Below are 12,584 nucleotides of genomic sequence, written 5' to 3' on the forward strand. Positions count from 1 at the left end.
AAAGTATATCCAGAAAAAGAACAACAGCCAGTATATCCAAACGATTTATTCCCAATAGACTCTCTAGCGCCTCGGCTTCAGAAAGCCTTCAAGGAGTATCGCACAATAAAAAACAGTAGACATTTATACACACCTTCATTAACTCATTGTGCAATTAAAGCTGAACAATCAAATACTAATAGTTTAAAAACAATTATACAATTAAATCACGCTCTTCCAGCAGCATTCAGTATTCAGCCCCTTAGGAATCAGGGTCTGATATTTCAAAATAAAAATCAGTTCTTTTTTCAAAAGTTCATATCTAATCTTATCCTCACTAGCTTCTTTTCTTATGATTTGTTCTAAAATAGATAAAATGTTGTGCTAATGGACTTTCTATTTTTTTATTTTTAATATCTCTCAGATGCTCCATTATCCTAATTTTAAACATCCTTTTTGTTTGACCCACATAATATTTTTTACATCCACATCTAATTATATAAATCACTTGTTCCGTGGTGCAACTAAAATGCCCTTTTGGTTTAAAGCTAATTCCATTAATGTAAGGGAAAACATTCTCCACATAAATACAAATCTTACATTTTCCACACTCTTTAGTGCCTGTACTTTGAACAGATCCAACTAAATTCTGTACGGGTAATTCAAACTTTGTATGTACAACTGTATCTCTAATATTTCTTTCTCTCTTATAACTAAATTTTAACATTTTATTTGTCATATCTTTTAACTCTTCGAAATTCTGTAAAAATTTCCAATAATATAAAATACATCTTTTTATATCCTCACTGCATATATTATATAAAGATACCATATAGATGTCATTTTTACTATTTTTGCCTGTCTCTATCTTTTTATTTAACTCAAATTTGTGTTTTATATGTCTTTGAGGATACCTATGATATCTTTTACTAAATATTTTGTTTTTACTCATATTAACCAACTGACTATCATACTTCCTGTTTATAAACATTTCACAAGTCTTATTTACCTCATCAGGGAATTCTTCCTTCTCATTACATATTCAAGAAATTCTCAACAACTCACTATATGGTATTGCTTCTATCAGCTTTAATTGCATAACTGCTACAAGAAGTCTGATAAAGTGCTAGACTAATAAGCTAGTAAAAGTGCAGGAGAGGAGAGATCTACCAGATCTAAGGAAAAAAAATTGAAGAGCAGACTTTGGCACCACTCAGAATAGGCTTGCCACCCCTTCGTTTTTTTTCCAGACTATCAGGAAATCAAACTGATTCTCCGGTAGTCCGGAAAACACTGTACAAACTCCGGTATTCTGTTTCAAAAAGGAAACAGACTATCGGAGTTTGTAAATCGGCTGATTTACTATGCTTTTCTGTAAGAAAAGCATAGTAAATCAGCCGATCAATGGGAACGCCCAATTTTTTTGCTCCCGCCGCCTGCTTTTGGCTGATTTGCTATGCATAGCAAATCAGCCAAAAGCAGGCGGCGGGAACGAAAAAAGAGGGCGTTCCCGTTGAGTGATGCTGTCGTGACATCACAAAATGGGCGGTATGTTGGTGGGAGAGGGGGTGGGGCGGGCGGGGTTACTGGTGACGCGAGGGGCGTGGCGTGGCTCCGGTTTTAGCCGTGAACAAAGGTGGCAACCCTAACTCAGAAGCTTACAAACAGTCCTGGATACAGCAAATCTGTATCTAGGCTAGTTACAGGAAAGGCAGGAAACAAGCGGAAACACCAAGAAACCAGAAAGTTGAAAGAACTGGAAAATCTGCCCAAATGGCCAATAAATTACAATTTCTGGGCCAGAAACCACTCCTGTTGTGGTAGATAGGCTACCTAGTGCTTACCACCCCCACTGATAAGCTAGAAAGCTTCCCTCCAACACAAAAAGTTTGGGGGGCTCAGAAGCTTATAAAATATCCTGGATACAGCAAATCTCTACCTGGACTAGACTAGTTACAGGAAAGGTGGGAAACAAGAGCAAATGGGGGCTTTTAAACCAGAAAGTTGAAAGAGATGGAAAAACTACCCAAACGACTAATAAAGTACAGTTTCTGGGCCAGAAACCACTCCTCTTGTGGTAGACAGGCTACTTAGTCCTTACCACTCCCACTGATAAGCTAGAAGGCTTCCCTCCAGCACATGACTGAGTAGGGCATCATGCCAAATGTTTTTTCCAGGTCAAGGTAGGCACTGTGCATCAATTTGCCCTTATCCATAGCTTCTGTGACCATTCTAAGAAGTCCACCAGAATGAATAAACATGACGTGCCCTTGCAACCAAATTGGGTAGGATCCAGAGTCTGAAGGGTTTCCTGTGTCATTATTAATCATTATCATGATGATTCTTTCCATGGCTTTGCATTTGAAACTAGTCAGTCTTATGGGTCTGTAGGTACTCGGGTACATAGATGCCCCCCCCCACCTTGTGTAGAATGATGACTGTTACAGTCCTCTATTCATCATGTTGCTATGCTGTGAAGTAGTTATGCAGTGAGTGATAGGTCATGTTTCATGCTATTTAAGATGCCTCCTGGGATGTTATCAAGGCCCAGTGATGCAGTTTTCTTGGTCTTAGAGAGTGCATTGAGGACCCATTCCCTAGTGATGATTGGGAAGAGGTTATGGCTGAGGATATTCCCAGAGGCTGACTGGAGTGCATATGAAGGTAAAATTACAGCTAAATTTGTCAGCCAGTAGATTTGCTATAGCCTCCAGCTCAGTGTAGGTAGCTCATATGTCGATAGGTGTATACCAGGCTAATGACCAGTGGGGCTTTTATAAGCCTAGCCATGCAACCTAAATGTGACCCACAATTTTGATTTACATAGGGGGTGATTGACTGACTGCCTTTGTCCATTACAGACATAGGCACCAGACCAGTGGTGAATTTCTGATTATCCATCCATTGGTCCAAATTGCATTTAAATAGGAATAGGGAAGACCTCTGCTTCACATGGATGGTGAACTTGTCCTAGAGAACTGGAATTCTCTAAAACATATCTGTCTCTCTAACATGTCCTATTTATGTCGCAATCAAAATTTAGTTTTTTTAATCTAGTAGATGTCTTTCCATATCACTGTTGCAGTATTCTTCACTAAAGGGATCCCCTGCCAAGGGTGGCCCAACATCCGGATAGTATACCAAAGCCTTAGGAGATTAGGGAAGTCATACATCACACATAAGCTACCTGCTCATGGCATAGGGCATAATGGTGATGTATGAAATACGTACTTCAGAATTTCTTTGCTGCCTGTCCAAACTCCATCTTTGATCAGCAGTCTGAACAGTCCTTCACGTATGCTGGCTATCAAGCCATTTTAAGATAAGTGCCCATTGGGGTTTTCTTCTTATCTATTTTTTCTTCTGGTTCATGAGTGTACATGTCATCTAGAAAGAAAAATGTCAGTGTGGGAAGCAGATTCCGCATAAGGACCATCACGGGCACTGTCTTTTTTGCTTAGGTCACTCTCGCAATCATACTAAGTGCTCAATTTGCCAAGCGTTTGTCCTAAAGATCCTTCATAGTCATCTCTCCTCTTCATCTAAGTATGTTGGGAACCAATGTCTTAAGTTGCTGGTGCAGGATGCTGTGGCAGAATCATCCAGTCACAAGGGTCAGCTGTCTGCCAAGGATAAAAAAATAGGTTGGATTCAGCTACTGTACTGCCTCCCCCGGATGTCTCTCTCAAGACTGATAAAAGCCCAGAGGATCATCTGGTTGGTGTGTTGGATTCCTATGCCATGACTGTGTTGGATGGTGGCATGGATCCAGCTTATTTGCATGTCCTCAGAGGCTCCACAGATGTCCATTATGGATGTTAAGGGGGAACCTCAGCTGATTATATCTGAGAGACTGAGAGATGTTCCTCAGATTCTTGTTTGGGAGGAGATTCCAACTACATTAATTGAGTGTCAGCAAGGATCTGAACCTCCCAAGGTCTTTAGGGCTGATGTCCCTCTGAAGAAGAAGCAGAAAACTAAGCAATCTCCCTTGCTCCCAAAGATCTCCAGTGTGAATGACAGGATTTTACACAGGGGTTGTTTAATGCACTTGTGGCCTTGAAGTCTTCCCAGGGAAATTCTGTCACTGCTCCCCCTTGGTCATCTACTCCTCTTAAGAGGCCTAGGGAGCAGGATTTTTGTGATGAAGACTTAGACTTGGGGGGAGAGTCATTAGCATACTCCTCTCAGATTCCTTCCCCATTTGACTTTGCTTCTGATGAGGAAGATTCCATTACCACAGAGTGTCCCTTTGAGGAACTCTTTTTTTTGGGGATATTGTCTCTCGTATGATGGAATTCTTAAAATGGGATCATTCGTAGGTTTCTGAAATCCAGAAAAGGTATTATGAACTCCTCCAGATGGAGTCTTGTAAGCCCTCTGCTGTTTCTCTAGTCCTGGCTACCCCGTTGGACACTTTTTCAGCTGCTTCTCAGCCTCCTGATTCCCAACCTCCAGCCCCTAAAAAGGCTGATAGGTTTTATAATGTGCCTGGTGAATGTAACTTCCTTTACAAATATCCCTCTGCTGACGCCTCTGTTGTGTCTGTCTCTTCTGGCAAACCTTCTAAGCTCTTGCCTTCTATTAGATTTTATTTATTTTATTTTATTTTATTTTACATTTGTTGACCGGGCTAGTCTAGCTGGATATATGTCCATTTTCAGTAGAGGCCCGGGGAGAAAAGCTCCAAATCAGAGGAATTAAAACAGAGACATAAGAAATGCACAAATTATTATAACATACAGGATATAGTCAGAGGAAGTTTAACAGTAAACATATGGAGATTAAATGTTTGTTATTACAATCAAGAATAAAGCAATTGAACAGGTTAAACATGTTGGTTAGAAATGTTGCAAACTAGGAGAAGGAGATCAAGCTTAGCTTCATTATAGGTAGAGAATTAGGTGGGTATGGGGCGATTGCTATTAGTCTGGATTAGAGCAGGGGCATAGCCATTGGGACTTTAGGAAATCTTTGAGGTGTTTTTTAAATTGGTGAGGAGAGGTCATATGCCTTAGGTTGTTAGGGAGGGCATTCCAGGATTTGCCAATGGAATTAGCATAGATTCCTTAATGCTGACAAGGACAGCAGGACCATGGAATGGTTGGGCAAAAAGGTATATACCACTGCTACCCTGGCCCTATTATCAGACCCATATGACCAGGTATGTCTTAGCTCTTCTTTCTTAAGCTTCTTAGTTCTTCTTTCTTAGGCCTCTTAGGTTGTCTCTGACCTTCCTGACTCTGAGGGGAAGGTTCTGGCCCTATCTTTGTTGGGATCCTCTTCCCTAGTGGCTCTGCATCCTATTAATGTAATTATGATGTAGCGGATATTTCTTCTAGCGCTGCTGCTTTTGGTTCTGTGTTGCAGCACTACTCTTGGCTTCACCTTCAGCCTTAGCCTTATGATATTAAGGCTAAATTGTTGGATGCTTCCCTTGATAATAAAAATATCTTTGATCCTGCAGCTGCTGAGCTTTTTAAGTTCCTGCAAGATAAAGGCAAGGCCTTGCAGGAATTGAAGCATATTTTTGTTTTGCCTATTCCTAAATTTCAGAGGAATTATCACTCTAAGTCTGCTTTTGTTCACAGACATTCTCACAATCCTCACAAAGGTAAGAAGAGTTCAAGAGGAGCTTCTTCTACTAAGTCTACTCAGACTCCTACTATCCAGAAACCTCCTTTTCCGGATAAGCTCGGGTCTGTCTGACTATCTGTTTCCCTCCTTTTTAAATCAGGTCCCTTTATCTTTTCGTCTTTCTCTGTTCCTTCCCAGTTGATTAATGATCACTCAGGAGTCTTGGGTTCTGTCCATCATCACTCAGGGATATTTCATGGTGTGTAAATCCCTTCTTCCTTTTCTAGGCATTCCCCAATCTCCTCAAGGACAGCTGCCTTTCTTTCAAGATGTGCTTCAGGACAGTTTGTCTCAAAGCACTACCCAAGCAGTTCCCAGTCCCCAGGAAGGGAAGGAGTTTTATTCCAGAATGTTTTAGCTTCCCAGGAAAGAGGATACCTGGAGGCCCATTCTGGACCTCTCTCAGCTCAACAAGTTTCTGAAGATCCCTTCCTTTTGGATTCTTTCCCGCCAGACTCTGTTCCCTCTACTTCATCCTCAGGCTTTCCTGGTCTCTCTGGATCTTAAGGATGCTTATCTTCACATCCCTATTCACCCCGTTTCAGGCAATATTTGCTTTTCTCTGTTTCTTCCTTGCATTTTGCAGGTCTCTTCTTTGCCCTTTGGCCTCTCTACTGCCCCAAGGTTTTTCACTAAATGCCTCACTCTTATGATTGCTTTTTGCAGGATGACTAGAATACAATTCTTTCCTTACCTAGACAACCTGCTCATTCAGGCTTCCTTTCCAGAGATCTTGCTTCAGCACCTTCACTATGCTATTTGCCTCTTGCAAAGCCTAGGGTTTACAATAAATTTCCAAAAATCTTTCCCGACTCCTTCTCAGGATCATGTTTTTCTCACTTGCAGGCTCCAGACCATTCCTATGTTGGCTTCCCTCCCACCACACAAGACTCTTGCTCTAATTGCCTTTTTTCAATCCCTTCTTCCTCAAGTCTCAGTTACAGTCAGGGAATTTCTAAGGGCTCTGGGATTCTTGGCTTCCACCATTCCTGTGCTACCTCTAACCAGACTCCATATGAAAAAGCTACAGTGGTTCCTAAAGGCAGTCTGGCTCCAGCACTGTCAGCCTTTGGACTTTCTAGTCCCTCTTCTTCCGTGCCTCAAGCAAGAACTTCAGTGGTAGATTCATCAGCTGAGTCTCAACCCAGGGCTTTCTTTTCAGCCCCCAATCACCAGTCCCTGGTACCCCCTCAGGAACTTTTTTCAGATGCCTCAGATATAGGGTGCAGTACTTCTTTTGGCCCTCATAAGGGTCAGAATCTTTGACCTATTATTCAGAGGCCACACAATACCAACATCAAGGAGATGACAGCTCTCCTTCTTGCTCTTCTGGCCTTTCACACTCGTTTTCTTCCAGGGCCTCTCAAAATCTTTACAGACAATACCAAAGTGATGTGGTATATCAACAAGCAAGGGTAGGCATGCTTCTACCTTCTGTGCAGACTAACGCTTCAAGTTTGGGATTTGGCTGTCCAGTATCAGGTGACTGTTGAAGCAGTTTATATTCCTTCAGTACAAAACATTCTGTCAGACTGTCTGAGCAGGTCCATAACACAGACTGATGATTGGATACTTCACAGAGATGTATTTTTGGACATTGTCCAACTGTGGGGTACTCCTCAGATAGATTTTATGTTCCTTCCCTCTGAAAAGACAGCTTCCTCTTTTTGCATCAGAGTCCCAAGTCCTCTGGCATAGAAGGTGGATGCCCTGTCTTTTCCTTGGAAGGGGATGCTTCTCTATGCCTTTTATCCCTTTCTTCTCATTCCGAGGGTCCTGCTCAAGATAGAGCAAGACTCCCCCAAAACCTTGCTGGTGATTCCCTTTTGGCCATACAGCATTGGTTCCCTCTTCTTCTGCATCTAGCCAAGGGCAGTCACCACAAGTTCACAGCGAGGACCTACTCTTTTAGTCACCTTTTTTTCTGAGGATGTGCTTCAGGTCCTGCAGGAGGACAAGGAAGCCACTTCCAGGAAAATGCATGTGTCCAAATGGAAGAGATTTCCTCTCTGGTGCATTGCTGATAATCAGGATCCACTTTCTGGGGAGATTCCTCTGGTTCTGTCTTATTTCTGTGAATTGCTCCATGCTGGGTTGGCATATTCTTCAGTTAAAGCTCATCTTCCTGTTGAGCTTTTGTACTCTCTCTTTAGTGAAGAATACTGCAACTCTGAAATGGAAGGATATAGTACAATTGTGTAAAATCTTACCATAACAGTAGATGTCCTTCTCTTCACTGTTGCAGTACTTGCCCCCCCCCCCCCCATTTTCTTTACTTTTTTTCCCTTCTGAATGCTCATGTTCCTCCTTCTCTTCTTGGACTGTATTCCTTCTGGGGCTATTTGGTTCTGAGGTATATATGTCCACTCATTACCTTTATGCCCTACATCATGAATAGGGAGCATACATGTGATATACTACACTGCTAAATTTCCTAAGGCTTTGTTATACTAGCCAGATGTCCTCTTAGTGAAGAATACTGCAACAGTGAAGAGAAGGACATATACTGTTATGGCAAAATTTTATACAACTGTACTTTCTGATACTGTTTCTTTTATGGATGTGCAGAAGAATTATTAAAATAGGGTCCGGGGATGCCTTGTATGCCAGGCACATATGATACCAAGTAGAGACAAGGCTTTGAGGCAATCAGCATTGGATATTGTGTTTACTACCTGTACTTATTTTGTAAGGAACATTTGTAGATGTTCCATTTGCTGCATGTGTCTGGTCAGGCACATACTGAAGGGGGGCATTATACTCTATGACGGGTCTGATGAGGACCAAGTATGGTGGTATGATGGCCTCTCTTGACTCAGATGCCAAGTCCTTGCTTATAAGCTGAGCAACACAGAATGATTTTCTTACTACCTTGGACACATGTTGGCCAAAAGCTAGGTCAAAAGCTAGGTTCCTACTACATAAGTTCCTAGACCCCTGACTAGTGAATTAACTTGTAGGGGTGTTTTATTGATGATGTAGTTTACCCAGGGTTGCAGACTTCCCAAAAAGTGCTATAATGCATTTCTTGGTATTGAGATTTAAGCCATATCTTTGGTACCAAGTATTTGTCTGTGTTAGACCTTCCTAGAGGGTGTTTTTACCTTGGGGGGATTCAATGACTGTTCCCAGTTTGCAGTCAACTGTGCACTTGGTTAGATAGAGGCCTCTGACATTGGCTTTGACATCCGGAGAAGTAGATACCAAAGAGGAGTGGACCCAGCACAGAACCATGGGGGACTCCACTGTTTACTGGTATCTTTGTTGAGGTGGCCTCACTAATTTATTTTAGACTTTTCAGGAGGCATCCTGGGATGTTATCAGGGCCTACTGAGACCGTGTTCTTGGCTTTAGTGAGTGCAGCCAGTACATGCTCCCCAGTTATAGTTGGAGGGGGTTATGTTGGAGGGTATTTTTGGGGGATGGTTGTGGGTGGGTGGGTGGGGGCTAAAGCTGAAACTGAATTTGTCCACTAACAGGTTCACTACATCGCCAAACTCTGTGAATGTGCAGCCATTAACCACCAGATCAGCACATTGCTTTGTGCTGCCTTTGAGGTTTCTGACACAGCTGTAGAAGTCCTTATGGTTAACTTTCACCTGGGAGGCTATCTTAACCTCAAAGTTGGCTTTGCTTGACCCAATTAGCCCTCTTAGTTGTCTATTTAGTTTGATGAGACAATTTTTATCATCATGGGAATTACCCTTCCTGATTTTTGCCATATTTCCTTTTGTTCTATATTGTGTTTAATTTGGGATGCCACCAGGTTGGTTTGTTTCTGGGGCTAGTCCTAGGCTTCCCTCTGTAGCCACTCACATGGTCATACAGAGTTTCTTAGAGCAATTCAGCATAGGCTTCTGTGTTCTTGTGGTTTGGATGGGCACTGAAGTTTGATAAACCATCACTTACTAAAAAGTAATGTGCCTTGGAATAGTTTCTAACTTTTACTGGCTTTAATGGGATTATGGAGTTGATTTTGATTTCAAAGCAGACAGCTTTATGGTTGGATCTTACCAGGGAGAATTAGAAATTGGGGGGTGCAGTATTCTCTCATATTTGTGAGCATGAGGACCTGTATGTTGAAGCCTCTAGTGGGTGTATTGACTATCTGGTCAAGAGTGTTTGCATTTACAAGGTCCTTGAATCTCTATGCCTGTAGATTTTAGGTCATGTAGGATTCCCGGTCTATACAGGGGTTATTAAAGTCTCCCATGAGTAGGGTGTTAGGCTGGATGGTAAGTGTCTCCAGTGGGTCCAAGTTGTGAGTTTCTTGGGACATGGAAAGTGACCTATAGCTGGCTGGCTAAGATTTTGTCTATGGTGATCAGCACGTGGTTGAACTCCAGCACATCATCCTGTTTGCCCACAACAGAAGGATGCTTGTTACTGAGGTTTACAGAGTCACCTCCAGCTTTAGACCTTGTCTGTGCAACTACTGGTCTAAAAATATGGAAATCACTGAAACCTTACACTGCTAGAATACTCCCTGCCACTTTATACCATGTTGTGGTAACTGCACAAATGCTTATATTCTCAAATAAGGAGGAGGGCATGGAGGGTGTGTAGTTTTTTTATTTAGGCTCCTGACATTGAGCCAGTATGTTTTTTTTTTTTTATTTAGGCTCCTGATTTTGAGTCAGTGTGTTTTTTATTTAGGCTCCTGACATTGAGCTAGTGTCTTTTTATTTTATTTTTTTAGGTTCCTGATATTAAGCCAGTGTGTTTTTTTTTATTTAGGATCCTGACACTGAGCCAGTGTGTTTTTTTCATTTAGGATCCTGACACAGAGCCAATGTGTTTTTTTTTTAATTTAGCCTCCTGATATTGAGCCAGTGTGCTTTTTTTTACTTAGGCTCCTGACGTTGAGCTAGTGTTTTTTTTTTTTTTTAGGTTGCTGATATTAAGCCAGTGTTTTTTTTTATTTAGGCTGCTGACATTGAGCTAGTATTTTTTTAGCTTCCTGATATTAAGCCAGTGGTTTTTTTTTTTTATATAGGCTCCTGCCATTGAGCCAGTGTGTTTTTTTTACTTAGGATCCTGACACTGAGCTTTTTTAGGTTCCTGATATGAAGCCAGTTTTTTTTTTATTTTTTTTTATTTAAGCTGCTGACATTGAGCTGGTGTATTTTTTTTTTAGGTTCCTGGTATTAAGCCAGTGTTTTTTTTTATTTAGGCTCCTGACATTGAGCTGGTGTTTTTTAGGTTCCTGATATTAAGCCAGTGTGTTTTTTTTTATTTAGGATCCTGACACTGAGCTAGTGTTTTTTTTTTTGTTTCCAGATATTAAGCCAGTGTTTTTTTTTTTTTATTTAGGCTCCTGATATTGAGCCAGTGTGTTTTATTTAAGATCCTGACATTGAGGTAGTTTTTTTTTAGGTTCCTGACATTAAACCAGTGTTTTTTTTTTATTTAGGCTCCTAACATTGAGCTAGTGTTTTTTTAGGTTCCTGATATAAAGCCAGTGTGTTTTATTTAGGATCCTGACACTGAGCCAATGTGTTATTTATTTTTTTTAGGCTCCTGATATTGAGCCAGTGTGTTTTTTATTTAAGCTCATGACATTGAGCTAGTATTTTTTTTACGTTCCTGATATTAAGCCAGTCTTTTTTTTTATTTAGGATCCTGACACTGCACCAGTGTGTTTTTTTAATTCAGGATCCTGACACTGAGCCAGTGCATTTTGTTATTTTATTTAGGCTCCTGATATTGACCCAGTTTGTTTTTTTAGTTAAGCTCCTGACATTGAGCTAGTATTTTTTTAGGCTCCTGATATTAAGCCAGTGTTATTTTTTTTTTATTTAGGCTCCTGACATCGAGCTAGTGTTTTTTTTAGGTTCCTGATATTAAGCCAGTGTTTTTTTTTTATTTAGGTTCCTGACACTGAGCCTGTGTGTGTGTTTTTTTTATTTAGGCTCCTGATATTGAGCCAGTGTGTTTTATTTAAGCTCCTGACACTGAGGTAGTTTTTTTAGGTTCCTGACATTAAACTAGTATGTTTTTTTTTATTTAGGCTCCTAACATTGAGCTAGTGTTTTTTTAGGTTCCTGATATAAAGCCAGTGTGTTTTATTTAGGATCCTGACACTGAGCCAATGTGTTATTTATTTTTTTTAGGCTCCTGATATTGAGCCAGTGTTTTTTTTATTTAAGCTCATGACATTGAGCTAGTATTTTTTTTACGTTCCTGATATTAAGCCAGTCTTTTTTTTTATTTAGGATCCTGACACTGCACCAGTGTGTTTTTTTTAATTAAGGATCCTGACACTGAGCCAGTGCATTTTGTTATTTTATTTAGGCTCCTGATATTGTCCCAGTTTGTTTTTTTTATTTAAGCTCCTGACATTGAGCTAGTATTTTTTTAGGCTCCTGATATTAAGCCAGTGTTATTTTTTTTATTTAGGCTCCTGACATTGAGCTAGTGTTTTTTTTAGGTTTCTGATATTAAGCCAGTTTTTTTTTTATTTATTTAGGTTCCTGACACTGAGCCAGTGTGTGTTTTTTTTTTACTTAGGCTCCTGGTATTGAGCTAGTGTTTTTTTTTTTTTTTTTTTTTTTTTTTTGTAGTTTCCTGATATTAAGCCAGTGTTTTTTTATTTAGGATCCTGACACTGAGCCAGTTTGTTGTTTTTTGTTTTTTTTTTATTTAGGCTCATGATATTGTACCAGTGTGTTTTTTTATTTAAGCTCCTGACATTCAGCTAGTATTTTTTTTTTTAGCTTCCTGAAATTAAGCCAGTCTGATTTTTTATTTAGGCTCCTGACATTGAGCTAGTTTTTTTTTGTTAGGTTCCTGATATTAAGCCTGTGTGTTTTTTTTTATTTAGGCTCCTGACATTGAACTAGTGTTTTTTTTAGGTTCCTGATATTAAGTCAGTGTGTTTTATTTTTTATTTAGGATCCTGACACTGAGCCAATGTGTTTTATTTAATTTAGGCTCCTGATATTGAGCCAGTGTGTTTTTTTTTAATT

The 12,584-nt window shown here is 40.2% G+C and overlaps 1 protein-coding gene across 1 annotated transcript in view; it reads left to right on the forward strand.

The window, feature by feature from the left end:
• LOC122809108 (D(2) dopamine receptor A-like) overlaps positions 1 to 12,584 on the forward strand; it is a 1,564,287-nt gene that overhangs the window by 1,527,702 nt on the left and 24,001 nt on the right. The window lies entirely within an intron of this gene.

This window comes from Protopterus annectens, chromosome 8.part0 (genome assembly GCF_019279795.1).
Source record: "Protopterus annectens isolate FY-2018-M chromosome 8.part0, PAN1.0, whole genome shotgun sequence".
Lineage (NCBI taxonomy): Eukaryota > Metazoa > Chordata > Ceratodontiformes > Protopteridae > Protopterus > Protopterus annectens.